Genomic DNA, 13,178 nt, shown 5'->3' with positions numbered 1-13,178 from the left:
GCCTCACACAATCCAAGTGTCCAGTGTCCACAAGTGTCTGCAGAAATTCAAAATCTCCCTTATCCTGTAGTCACTTTTTTCACACCTGTGCCATCGAGCCTGTGACATAGCGCTCTGATATTCAGTGGGCCTCACACAATCCAAAAGTGTCCAGTGTCCATAAGTGTCTGCAGAAATTCAAAATCTCCCTTATCCTGTAGTCACTTTTTTCACACCTGTGCCATCGAGCCTGTGACATAGCGCTCTGATATTCAGTGGGCCTCACACAATCCAAGTGTCCAGTGTCCACAAGTGTCTGCAGAAATTCAAAATCACCCTTATCCTGTAGTCACTTTTTTCACACCTGTGCCATCGTGCCTGTGACATAGCGCTCTGATATTCAGTGGGCCTCACACAATCCAAGTGTCCAGTGTCCACAAGTGTCTGCAGAAATTCAAAATCTCCCTTATCCTGTAGTCACTTTTTTCACACCTGTGCCATCGAGCCAGTGACATAGCGCTGTGATATTCAGTGGGCCTCACACAATCCAAAGGTGTCCAGTGTCCACAAGTGTCTGCAGAAATTCAAAATATCCCTTATCCTGTAGTCACTTTTTTCACACCTGTGCCATCGAGCCTGTGACATAGCGCTCTGATGTTCAGTGGGCCTCACACAATCCAAGTGTCCAGTGTCCACAAGTGTCTGCAGAAATTCAAAATCTCCCTTATCCTGTAGTCACTTTTTTCACACCTGTGCCATCGAGCCTGTGACATAGTGCTGTGATATTCAGTGGGCCTCTCACAATCCAAACGTGTCCAGTGTCCACAAGTGTCTGCAGAAATTCAAAATCTCCCTTATCCTGTAGTCACTTTTTTCACACCTGTGCCATCGAGCCTGTGACATAGCGCTGAGATATTCAGTGGGCCTCACACAATCCAAGTGTCCAGTGTCCACAAGTGTCTGCAGAAATTCAAAATCTCCCTTATCCTGTGGTCACTTTTTTCACACCTGTGCCATCGAGCCTGTGACATAGCGCTGTGATATTCAGTGGGCCTCACACAATCCAAAAGTGTCCAGTGTCCACAAGTGTCTGCAGAAATTCAAAATCTCCCTTATCCTGTAGTCACTTTTTTCACACCTGTGCCATCGAGCCTGTGACATAGCGCTCTGATGTTCAGTGGGCCTCACACAATCCAAGTGTCCAGTGTCCACAAGTGTCTGCAGAAATTCAAAATCTCCCTTATCCTGTAGTCACTTTTTTCACACCTGTGCCATCTAGCCTGTGACATAGCGCTCTGATATTCAGTGGGCCTCACACAATCCAAGTGTCCAGTGTCCACAAGTGTCTGCAGAAATTCAAAATCTCCCTTATCCTGTAGTCACTTTTTTCACACCTGTGCCATCGAGCCTGTGACATAGCGCTGTGATATTCAGTGGGCCTCACACAATCCAAGTGTCCAGTGTCACAAGTGTCTGCAGAAATTCAAAATCTCCCTTATCCTGTAGTCACTTTTTTCACACCTGTGCCATCGAGCCTGTGACATAGCGCTGTGATATTCAGTGGGCCTCACACAATCCAAATGTGTCCAGTGTCCACAAGTGTCTGCAGAAATTCAAAATCTCCCTTATCCTGTAGTCACTTTTTTCACACCTGTGCCATCGAGCCTGTGACATAGCGCTGTGATATTCAGTGGGCCTCACACAATCCAAAAGTGTCCAGTGTCCACAAGTGTCTGCAGAAATTCAAAATCTCCCTTATCCTGTAGTCACTTTTTTCACACCTGTGCCATCGAGCCTGTGACATAGCGCTCTGATATTCAGTGGGCCTCACACAATCCAAGTGTCCAGTGTCCACAAGTGTCTGCAGAAATTCAAAATCTCCCTTATCCTGTAGTCACTTTTTTCACACCTGTGCCATCGAGCCTGTGACATAGCGCTGTGATATTCAGTGGGCCTCACACAATCCAAAAGTGTCCAGTGTGAACAAGTGTCTGCAGAAATTCAAAATCTCCCTTATCCTGTAGTCACTTTTTTCACACCTGTGCCATCGAGCCTGTGACATAGCGCTGTGATATTCAGTGGGCCTCACACAATCCAAGTGTCCAGTGTCCACAAGTGTCTGCAGAAATTCAAAATCTCCCTTATCCTGTAGTCACTTTTTTCACACCTGTGCCATCGAGCCTGTGACATAGCGCTGTGAAATTCAGTGGGCCTCACACAATCCAAGTGTCCAGTGCCCACAAGCCTCTGCAGAAATTCAAAATCTCCCTTATCCTGTAGTCACTTTTTTCACACCTGTGCCATCGAGCCTGTGACATAGCGCTGTGATATTCAGTGGGCCTCACACAATCCAAAAGTGTCCAGTGTCCACAAGTGTCTGCAGAAATTCAAAATCTCCCTTATCCTGTAGTCACTTTTTTCACACCTGTGCCATCGAGCCTGTGACATAGCGCTCTGATATTCAGTGGGCCTCACACAATCCAAAAGTGTCCAGTGTCCATAAGTGTCTGCAGAAATTCAAAATCTCCCTTATCCTGTAGTCACTTTTTTCACACCTGTGCCATCGAGCCTGTGACATAGCGCTGTGATATTCAGTGGGCCTCACACAATCCAAGTGTCCACAAGTGTCTGCAGAAATTCAAAATCTCCCTTATCCTGTAGTCACTTTTTTCACACCTGTGCCATCGAGCCTGTGACATAGCGCTGTGATATTCAGTGGGCCTCACACAATCCAAAAGTGTCCAGTGTCCACAAGTGTCTGCAGAAATTCAAAATCTCGCTTATCCTGTAGTCACTTTTTTCACACCTGTGCCGTCGAGCCTGTGACATAGCGCTGTGATATTCAGTGGGCCTCACACAATCCAAGTGTCCAGTGTCCACAAGTGTCTGCAGAAATTCAAAATCTCCCTTATCCTGTAGTCACTTTTTTCACACCTGTGCCATCGAGCCTGTGACATAGCGCTCTGATATTCAGTGGGCCTCACACAATCCATGTGTCCAGTGTCCACAAGTGTCTGCAGAAATTCAAAATCTCCCTTATCCTGTAGTCACTTTTTTCACACCTGTGCCATCGAGCCTGTGACATAGCGCTGTGATATTCAGTGGGCCCCACACAATCCAAAGGTGTCCAGTGTCCACAAGTGTCTGCAGAAATTCAAAATCTCACTTATCCTGTAGTCACTTTTTTCACACCTGTGCCATCGAGTCTGTGACATAGCGCTGTGATATTCAGTGGGCCTCACACAATCCAAAAGTGTCCAGTGTCCACAAGTGTCTGCAGAAATTCAAAATCTCCCTTATCCTGTAGTCACTTTTTTCACACCTGTGCCATCGAGCCTGTGACATAGCGCTGTGATATTCAGTGGGCCTCACACAATCGAAAAGTGTGCAGTGTCCACAAGTGTCTGCAGAAATTCAAAATCTCCCTTATCCTGTAGTCACTTTTTTCACACCTGTGCCATCGAGCCTGTGACATAGCGCTCTGATATTCAGTGGGCCTCACACAATCCAAGTGTCCAGTGTCCACAAGTGTCTGCAGAAATTCAAAATCTCCCTTATCCTGTAGTCACTTTTTTCACACCTGTGCCATCGAGCCTGTGACATAGCGCTCTGATATTCAGTGGGCCTCACACAATCCAAGTGTCCAGTGTCCACAAGTGTCTGCAGAAATTCAAAATCTCCCTTATCCTGTAGTCACTTTTTTCACACCTGTGCCATCGAGCCTGTGACATAGCCCTGTGATATTCAGTGGGCCTCACACAATCCAAAGGTGTCCAGTGTCCACAAGTGTCTGCAGAAATTCAAAATATCCCTTATCCTGTAGTCATTTTTTTCACACCTGTGCCATCGAGCCTGTGACATAGCGCTCTGATATTCAGTGGGCCTCACACAATCCAAAAGTGTCCAGTGTCCATAAGTGTCTGCAGAAATTCAAAATCTCCCTTATCCTGTAGTCACTTTTTTCACACCTGTGCCATCGAGCCTGTGACATAGTGCTGTGATATTCAGTGGGCCTCACACAATCCAAAAGTGTCCATTGTCCACAAGTGTCTGCAGAAATTCAAAATCTCCCTTATCCTGTAGTCACTTTTTTCACACCTGTGCCATCGAGCCTGTGACATAGCGCTGTGATATTCAGTGGGCCTCACACAATCCAAGTGTCCAGTGTCCACAAGTGTCTGCAGAAATTCAAAATCTCCCTTATCCTGTAGTCACTTTTTTCACACCTGTGCCATCGAGCCTGTGACATAGCGCTGTGATATTCAATGGGCCTCACACAATCCAAAAGTGTCCAGTGTCCACAAGTGTCTGCAGAAATTCAAAATCTCCCTTATCCTGTAGTCACTTTTTTCACACCTGTGCCATCGAGCCTGTGACATAGCGCTCTGATATTCAGTGGGCCTCACACAATCCAAGTGTCCAGTGTCCACAAGTGTCTGCAGAAATTCAAAATCTCCCTTATCCTGTAGTCACTTTTTTCACACCTGTGCCATCGAGCCTGTGACATAGCGCTGTGATATTCAGTGGGCCTCACACAATCCAAAAGTGTCCAGTGTCCACAAGTGTCTGCACAAATTCAATATCTCCCTTATCCTGTAGTCACTTTTTTCACACCTGTGCCATCGAGCCTGTGACATAGCGCTCTGATGTTCAGTGGGCCTCACACAATCCAAGTGTCCAGTGTCCACAAGTGTCTGCAGAAATTCAAAATCTCCCTTATCCTGTAGTCACTTTTTTCACACCTGTGCCATCGAGCCTGTGACATAGCGCTCTGATATTCAGTGGGCCTCACACAATCCAAAAGTGTCCAGTGTCCATAAGTGTCTGCAGAAATTCAAAATCTCTCTTATCCTGTAGTCACTTTTTTCACACCTGTGCCATCGAGCCTGTGACATAGCGCTCTGATATTCAGTGGGCCTCACACAATCCAAGTGTCCAGTGTCCACAAGTGTCTGCAGAAATTCAAAATCACCCTTATCCTGTAGTCACTTTTTTCACACCTGTGCCATCGTGCCTGTGACATAGCGCTCTGATATTCAGTGGGCCTCACACAATCCAAGTGTCCAGTGTCCACAAGTGTCTGCAGAAATTCAAAATCTCCCTTATCCTGTAGTCACTTTTTTCACACCTGTGCCATCGAGCCTGTGACATAGCGCTGTGATATTCAGTGGGCCTCACACAATCCAAAGGTGTCCAGTGTCCACAAGTGTCTGCAGAAATTCAAAATATCCCTTATCCTGTAGTCACTTTTTTCACACCTGTGCCATCGAGCCTGTGACATAGCGCTCTGATGTTCAGTGGGCCTCACACAATCCAAGTGTCCAGTGTCCACAAGTGTCTGCAGAAATTCAAAATCTCCCTTATCCTGTAGTCACTTTTTTCACACCTGTGCCATCGAGCCTGTGACATAGTGCTGTGATATTCAGTGGGCCTCTCACAATCCAAAAGTGTCCAGTGTCCACAAGTGTCTGCAGAAATTCAAAATCTCCCTTATCCTGTAGTCACTTTTTTCACACCTGTGCCATCAAGCCTGTGACATAGCGCTGAGATATTCAGTGGGCCTCACACAATCCAAGTGTCCAGTGTCCACAAGTGTCTGCAGAAATTCAAAATCTCCCTTATCCTGTAGTCACTTTTTTCACACCTGTGCCATCGAGCCTGTGACATAGCGCTGTGATATTCAGTGGGCCTCACACAATCCAAATGTGTCCAGTGTCCACAAGTGTCTGCAGAAATTCAAAATCTCCCTTATCCTGTAGTCACTTTTTTCACACCTGTGCCATCGAGCCTGTGACATAGCGCTGTGATATTCAGTGGGCCTCACACAATCCAAGTGTCCAGTGTCCACAAGTGTCTGCAGAAATTCAAAATCTCCCTTATCCTGTGGTCACTTTTTTCACACCTGTGCCATCGAGCCTGTGACATAGCGCTGTGATATTCAGTGGGCCTCACACAATCCAAAAGTGTCCAGTGTCCACAAGTGTCTGCAGAAATTCAAAATCTCCCTTATCCTGTAGTCACTTTTTTTACACCTGTGCCATCGAGCCTGTGACATAGCGCTCTGATGTTCAGTGGGCCTCACACAATCCAAGTGTCCAGTGTCCACAAGTGTCTGCAGAAATTCAAAATCTCCCTTATCCTGTAGTCACTTTTTTCACACCTGTGCCATCTAGCCTGTGACATAGCGCTCTGATATTCAGTGGGCCTCACACAATCCAAGTGTCCAGTGTCCACAAGTGTCTGCAGAAATTCAAAATCTCCCTTATCCTGTAGTCACTTTTTTCACACCTGTGCCATCGAGCCTGTGACATAGCGCTGTGATATTCAGTGGGCCTCACACAATCCAAGTGTCCAGTGTCCACAAGTGTCTGCAGAAATTCAAAATCTCCCTTATCCTGTAGTCACTTTTTTCACACCTGTGCCATCGAGCCTGTGACATAGCGCTGTGATATTCAGTGGGCCTCACACAATCCAAATGTGTCCAGTGTCCACAAGTGTCTGCAGAAATTCAAAATCTCCCTTATCCTGTAGTCACTTTTTTCACACCTGTGCCATCGAGCCTGTGACATAGCGCTGTGATATTCAGTGGGCCTCACACAATCCAAAAGTGTCCAGTGTCCACAAGTGTCTGCAGAAATTCAAAATCTCCCTTATCCTGTAGTCACTTTTTTCACACCTGTGCCATCGAGCCTGTGACATAGCGCTCTGATATTCAGTGGGCCTCACACAATCCAAGTGTCCAGTGTCCACAAGTGTCTGCAGAAATTCAAAATCTCCCTTATCCTGTAGTCACTTTTTTCACACCTGTGCCATCGAGCCTGTGACATAGTGCTGTGATATTCAGTGGGCCTCACACAATCCAAAAGTGTCCAGTGTGAACAAGTGTCTGCAGAAATTCAAAATCTCCCTTATCCTGTAGTCACTTTTTTCACACCTGTGCCATCGAGCCTGTGACATAGCGCTGTGATATTCAGTGGGCCTCACACAATCCAAGTGTCCAGTGTCCACAAGTGTCTGCAGAAATTCAAAATCTCCCTTATCCTGTAGTCACTTTTTTCACACCTGTGCCATCGAGCCTGTGACATAGCGCTGTGAAATTCAGTGGGCCTCACACAATCCAAGTGTCCAGTGTCCACAAGCCTCTGCAGAAATTCAAAATCTCCCTTATCCTGTAGTCACTTTTTTCACACCTGTGCCATCGAGCCTGTGACATAGCGCTGTGATATTCAGTGGGCCTCACACAATCCAAAAGTGTCCAGTGTCCACAAGTGTCTGCAGAAATTCAAAATCTCCCTTATCCTGTAGTCACTTTTTTCACACCTGTGCCATCGAGCCTGTGACATAGCGCTCTGATATTCAGTGGGCCTCACACAATCCAAGTGTCCAGTGTCCACAAGTGTCTGCAGAAATTCAAAATCTCCCTTATCCTGTAGTCACTTTTTTCACACCTGTGCCATCGAGCCTGTGACATAGTGCTGTGATATTCAGTGGGCCTCACACAATCCAAAAGTGTCCAGTGTGATCAAGTGTCTGCAGAAATTCAAAATCTCCCTTATCCTGTAGTCACTTTTTTCACACCTGTGCCATCGAGCCTGTGACATAGCGCTGTGATATTCAGTGGGCCTCACACAATCCAAGTGTCCAGTGTCCACAAGTGTCTGCAGAAATTCAAAATCTCCCTTATCCTGTAGTCACTTTTTTCACACCTGTGCCATCGAGCCTGTGACATAGCGCTGTGAAATTCAGTGGGCCTCACACAATCCAAGTGTCCAGTGTCCACAAGCCTCTGCAGAAATTCAAAATCTCCCTTATCCTGTAGTCACTTTTTTCACACCTGTGCCATCGAGCCTGTGACATAGCGCTGTGATATTCAGTGGGCCTCACACAATCCAAAAGTGTCCAGTGTCCACAAGTGTCTGCAGAAATTCAAAATCTCCCTTATCCTGTAGTCACTTTTTTCACACCTGTGCCATCGAGCCTGTGACATAGCGCTGTGATATTCAGTGGGCCTCACACAATCCAAGTGTCCAGTGTCCACAAGTGTCTGCAGAAATTCAAAATCTCCCTTATCCTGTAGTCACTTTTTTCACACCTGTGCCATCGAGCCTGTGACATAGCGCTGTGAAATTCAGTGGGCCTCACACAATCCTAGTGTTCAGTGTCCACAAGCGTCTGCAGAAATTCAAAATCTCCCTTATCCTGTAGTTACTTTTTTCACACCTGTGCCATCGAGCCTGTCACATAGCGCTGTGATATTCAGTGGGCCTCACACAATCCAAAAGTGTCCAGTGTCCACAAGTGTCTGCAGAAATTCAAAATCTCCCTTATCCTGTAGTCACTTTTTTCACACCTGTGCCATCGAGCCTGTGACATAGCGCTCTGATATTCAGTGGGCCTCACACAATCCAAGTGTCCAGTGTCCACAAGTGTCTGCAGAAATTCAAAATCTCCCTTATCCTGTAGTCACTTTTTTCACACCTGTGCCATCGAGCCTGTGACATAGCGCTCTGATATTCAGTGGGCCTCACACAATCCAAGTGTCCAGTGTCCACAAGTGTCTGCAGAAATTCAAAATCACCCTTATCCTGTAGTCACTTTTTTCACACCTGTGCCATCGTGCCTGTGACATAGCGCTCTGATATTCAGTGGGCCTCACACAATCCAAGTGTCCAGTGTCCACAAGTGTCTGCAGAAATTCAAAATCTCCCTTATCCTGTAGTCACTTTTTTCACACCTGTGCCATCGAGCCTGTGACATAGCGCTGTGATATTCAGTGGGCCTCACACAATCCAAAGGTGTCCAGTGTCCACAAGTGTCTGCAGAAATTCAAAATATCCCTTATCCTGTAGTCACTTTTTTCACACCTGTGCCATCGAGCCTGTGACATAGCGCTCTGATGTTCAGTGGGCCTCACACAATCCAAGTGTCCAGTGTCCACAAGTGTCTGCAGAAATTCAAAATCTCCCTTATCCTGTAGTCACTTTTTTCACACCTGTGCCATCGAGCCTGTGACATAGTGCTGTGATATTCAGTGGGCCTCTCACAATCCAAAAGTGTCCAGTGTCCACAAGTGTCTGCAGAAATTCAAAATCTCCCTTATCCTGTAGTCACTTTTTTCACACCTGTGCCATCAAGCCTGTGACATAGCGCTGAGATATTCAGTGGGCCTCACACAATCCAAGTGTCCAGTGTCCACAAGTGTCTGCAGAAATTCAAAATCTCCCTTATCCTGTAGTCACTTTTTTCACACCTGTGCCATCGAGCCTGTGACATAGCGCTGTGATATTCAGTGGGCCTCACACAATCCAAATGTGTCCAGTGTCCACAAGTGTCTGCAGAAATTCAAAATCTCCCTTATCCTGTAGTCACTTTTTTCACACCTGTGCCATCGAGCCTGTGACATAGCGCTGTGATATTCAGTGGGCCTCACACAATCCAAGTGTCCAGTGTCCACAAGTGTCTGCAGAAATTCAAAATCTCCCTTATCCTGTGGTCACTTTTTTCACACCTGTGCCATCGAGCCTGTGACATAGCGCTGTGATATTCAGTGGGCCTCACACAATCCAAAAGTGTCCAGTGTCCACAAGTGTCTGCAGAAATTCAAAATCTCCCTTATCCTGTAGTCACTTTTTTTACACCTGTGCCATCGAGCCTGTGACATAGCGCTCTGATGTTCAGTGGGCCTCACACAATCCAAGTGTCCAGTGTCCACAAGTGTCTGCAGAAATTCAAAATCTCCCTTATCCTGTAGTCACTTTTTTCACACCTGTGCCATCTAGCCTGTGACATAGCGCTCTGATATTCAGTGGGCCTCACACAATCCAAGTGTCCAGTGTCCACAAGTGTCTGCAGAAATTCAAAATCTCCCTTATCCTGTAGTCACTTTTTTCACACCTGTGCCATCGAGCCTGTGACATAGCGCTGTGATATTCAGTGGGCCTCACACAATCCAAGTGTCCAGTGTCCACAAGTGTCTGCAGAAATTCAAAATCTCCCTTATCCTGTAGTCACTTTTTTCACACCTGTGCCATCGAGCCTGTGACATAGCGCTGTGATATTCAGTGGGCCTCACACAATCCAAATGTGTCCAGTGTCCACAAGTGTCTGCAGAAATTCAAAATCTCCCTTATCCTGTAGTCACTTTTTTCACACCTGTGCCATCGAGCCTGTGACATAGCGCTGTGATATTCAGTGGGCCTCACACAATCCAAAAGTGTCCAGTGTCCACAAGTGTCTGCAGAAATTCAAAATCTCCCTTATCCTGTAGTCACTTTTTTCACACCTGTGCCATCGAGCCTGTGACATAGCGCTCTGATATTCAGTGGGCCTCACACAATCCAAGTGTCCAGTGTCCACAAGTGTCTGCAGAAATTCAAAATCTCCCTTATCCTGTAGTCACTTTTTTCACACCTGTGCCATCGAGCCTGTGACATAGTGCTGTGATATTCAGTGGGCCTCACACAATCCAAAAGTGTCCAGTGTGAACAAGTGTCTGCAGAAATTCAAAATCTCCCTTATCCTGTAGTCACTTTTTTCACACCTGTGCCATCGAGCCTGTGACATAGCGCTGTGATATTCAGTGGGCCTCACACAATCCAAGTGTCCAGTGTCCACAAGTGTCTGCAGAAATTCAAAATCTCCCTTATCCTGTAGTCACTTTTTTCACACCTGTGCCATCGAGCCTGTGACATAGCGCTGTGAAATTCAGTGGGCCTCACACAATCCAAGTGTCCAGTGTCCACAAGCCTCTGCAGAAATTCAAAATCTCCCTTATCCTGTAGTCACTTTTTTCACACCTGTGCCATCGAGCCTGTGACATAGCGCTGTGATATTCAGTGGGCCTCACACAATCCAAAAGTGTCCAGTGTCCACAAGTGTCTGCAGAAATTCAAAATCTCCCTTATCCTGTAGTCACTTTTTTCACACCTGTGCCATCGAGCCTGTGACATAGCGCTCTGATATTCAGTGGGCCTCACACAATCCAAGTGTCCAGTGTCCACAAGTGTCTGCAGAAATTCAAAATCTCCCTTATCCTGTAGTCACTTTTTTCACACCTGTGCCATCGAGCCTGTGACATAGTGCTGTGATATTCAGTGGGCCTCACACAATCCAAAAGTGTCCAGTGTGATCAAGTGTCTGCAGAAATTCAAAATCTCCCTTATCCTGTAGTCACTTTTTTCACACCTGTGCCATCGAGCCTGTGACATAGCGCTGTGATATTCAGTGGGCCTCACACAATCCAAGTGTCCAGTGTCCACAAGTGTCTGCAGAAATTCAAAATCTCCCTTATCCTGTAGTCACTTTTTTCACACCTGTGCCATCGAGCCTGTGACATAGCGCTGTGAAATTCAGTGGGCCTCACACAATCCAAGTGTCCAGTGTCCACAAGCCTCTGCAGAAATTCAAAATCTCCCTTATCCTGTAGTCACTTTTTTCACACCTGTGCCATCGAGCCTGTGACATAGCGCTGTGATATTCAGTGGGCCTCACACAATCCAAAAGTGTCCAGTGTCCACAAGTGTCTGCAGAAATTCAAAATCTCCCTTATCCTGTAGTCACTTTTTTCACACCTGTGCCATCGAGCCTGTGACATAGCGCTGTGATATTCAGTGGGCCTCACACAATCCAAGTGTCCAGTGTCCACAAGTGTCTGCAGAAATTCAAAATCTCCCTTATCCTGTAGTCACTTTTTTCACACCTGTGCCATCGAGCCTGTGACATAGCGCTGTGAAATTCAGTGGGCCTCACACAATCCTAGTGTTCAGTGTCCACAAGCGTCTGCAGAAATTCAAAATCTCCCTTATCCTGTAGTTACTTTTTTCACACCTGTGCCATCGAGCCTGTCACATAGCGCTGTGATATTCAGTGGGCCTCACACAATCCAAAAGTGTCCAGTGTCCACAAGTGTCTGCAGAAATTCAAAATCTCCCTTATCCTGTAGTCACTTTTTTCACACCTGTGCCATCGAGCCTGTGACATAGCGCTCTGATATTCAGTGGGCCTCACACAATCCAAGTGTCCAGTGTCCACAAGTGTCTGCAGAAATTCAAAATCTCCCTTATCCTGTAGTCACTTTTTTCACACCTGTGCCATCGAGCCTGTGACATAGCGCTGTGATATTCAGTGGGCCTCACACAATCCAAAAGTGTCCAGTGTCCACAAGTGTCTGCCGAAATTCAAAATCTCCCTTATCCTGCAGTCACTTTTTTCACACCTGTGCCATCGAGCCTGTGACATAGCGCTGTGATATTCAGTGGGCCTCACACAATCCAAGTGTCCAGTGTCCACAAGTGTCTGCAGAAATTCAAAATCTCCCTTATCCTGTAGTCACTTTTTTCACACCTGTGCCATCGAGCCTGTGACATAGCGCTGTGATATTCAGTGGGCCTCACACAATCCAAGTGTCCAGAAGTGTCTGCAGAAATTCAAAATCTCCCTTATCCTGTAGTCACTTTTTTCACACCTGTGCCATCGAGCCTGTGACATAGCGCTGTGATATTCAGTGGGCGTCACACAATCCAAAAGTGTCCAGTGTCCACAAGTGTCTGCAGAAATTCAAAATCTCCCTTATCCTGTAGTCACTTTTTTCACACCTGTGCCATCGAGCCTGTGACATAGCACTGTGATATTCAGTGGGCCTCACACAATCCAAGTGTCCAGTGTCCACAAGTGTCTGCAGAAATTCAAAATCTCCCTTATCCTGTAGTCACTTTTTTCACACCTGTGCCATCGAGCCTGTCACATAGCGCTGTGATATTCAGTGGGCCTCACACAATCCAAAAGTGTCCACTGTCCACAAGTGTCTGCAGAAATTCAAAGTCTCCCTTATCCTGTAGTCACTTTTTTCATACCTGTGCCATCGAGCCTGTGACATAGCGCTCTGATATTCAGTTGGCCTCACACAATCCAAGTGTCCAGTGTCCACAAGTGTCTGCAGAAATTCAAAATCTCCCTTATCCTGTAGTCACTTTTTTCACACCTGTGCCATCGAGCCTGTGACATAGCGCTGTGATATTCAGTGGGCCTCACACAATCCAAAGGTGTCCAGTGTCCACAAGTGTCTGCACAAATTCAAAATATCCCTTATCCTGTATTCACTTTTTTTCACACATGTGCCATCGAGCCTGTGACATAGCGCTCTGATGTTCAGTGGGCCTCACACAATCCAAGTGTCCAGTGTCCACAAGTGTCTGCAGAAA

This window comes from Dendrobates tinctorius, unplaced genomic scaffold (genome assembly GCF_039654945.1).
Source record: "Dendrobates tinctorius isolate UK_male_01 unplaced genomic scaffold, ASM3965494v1 ptg000004l, whole genome shotgun sequence".
Taxonomy (NCBI): Eukaryota; Metazoa; Chordata; class Amphibia; order Anura; family Dendrobatidae; genus Dendrobates; species Dendrobates tinctorius.
Note: the sequence above shows the minus strand (reverse complement) of the source record.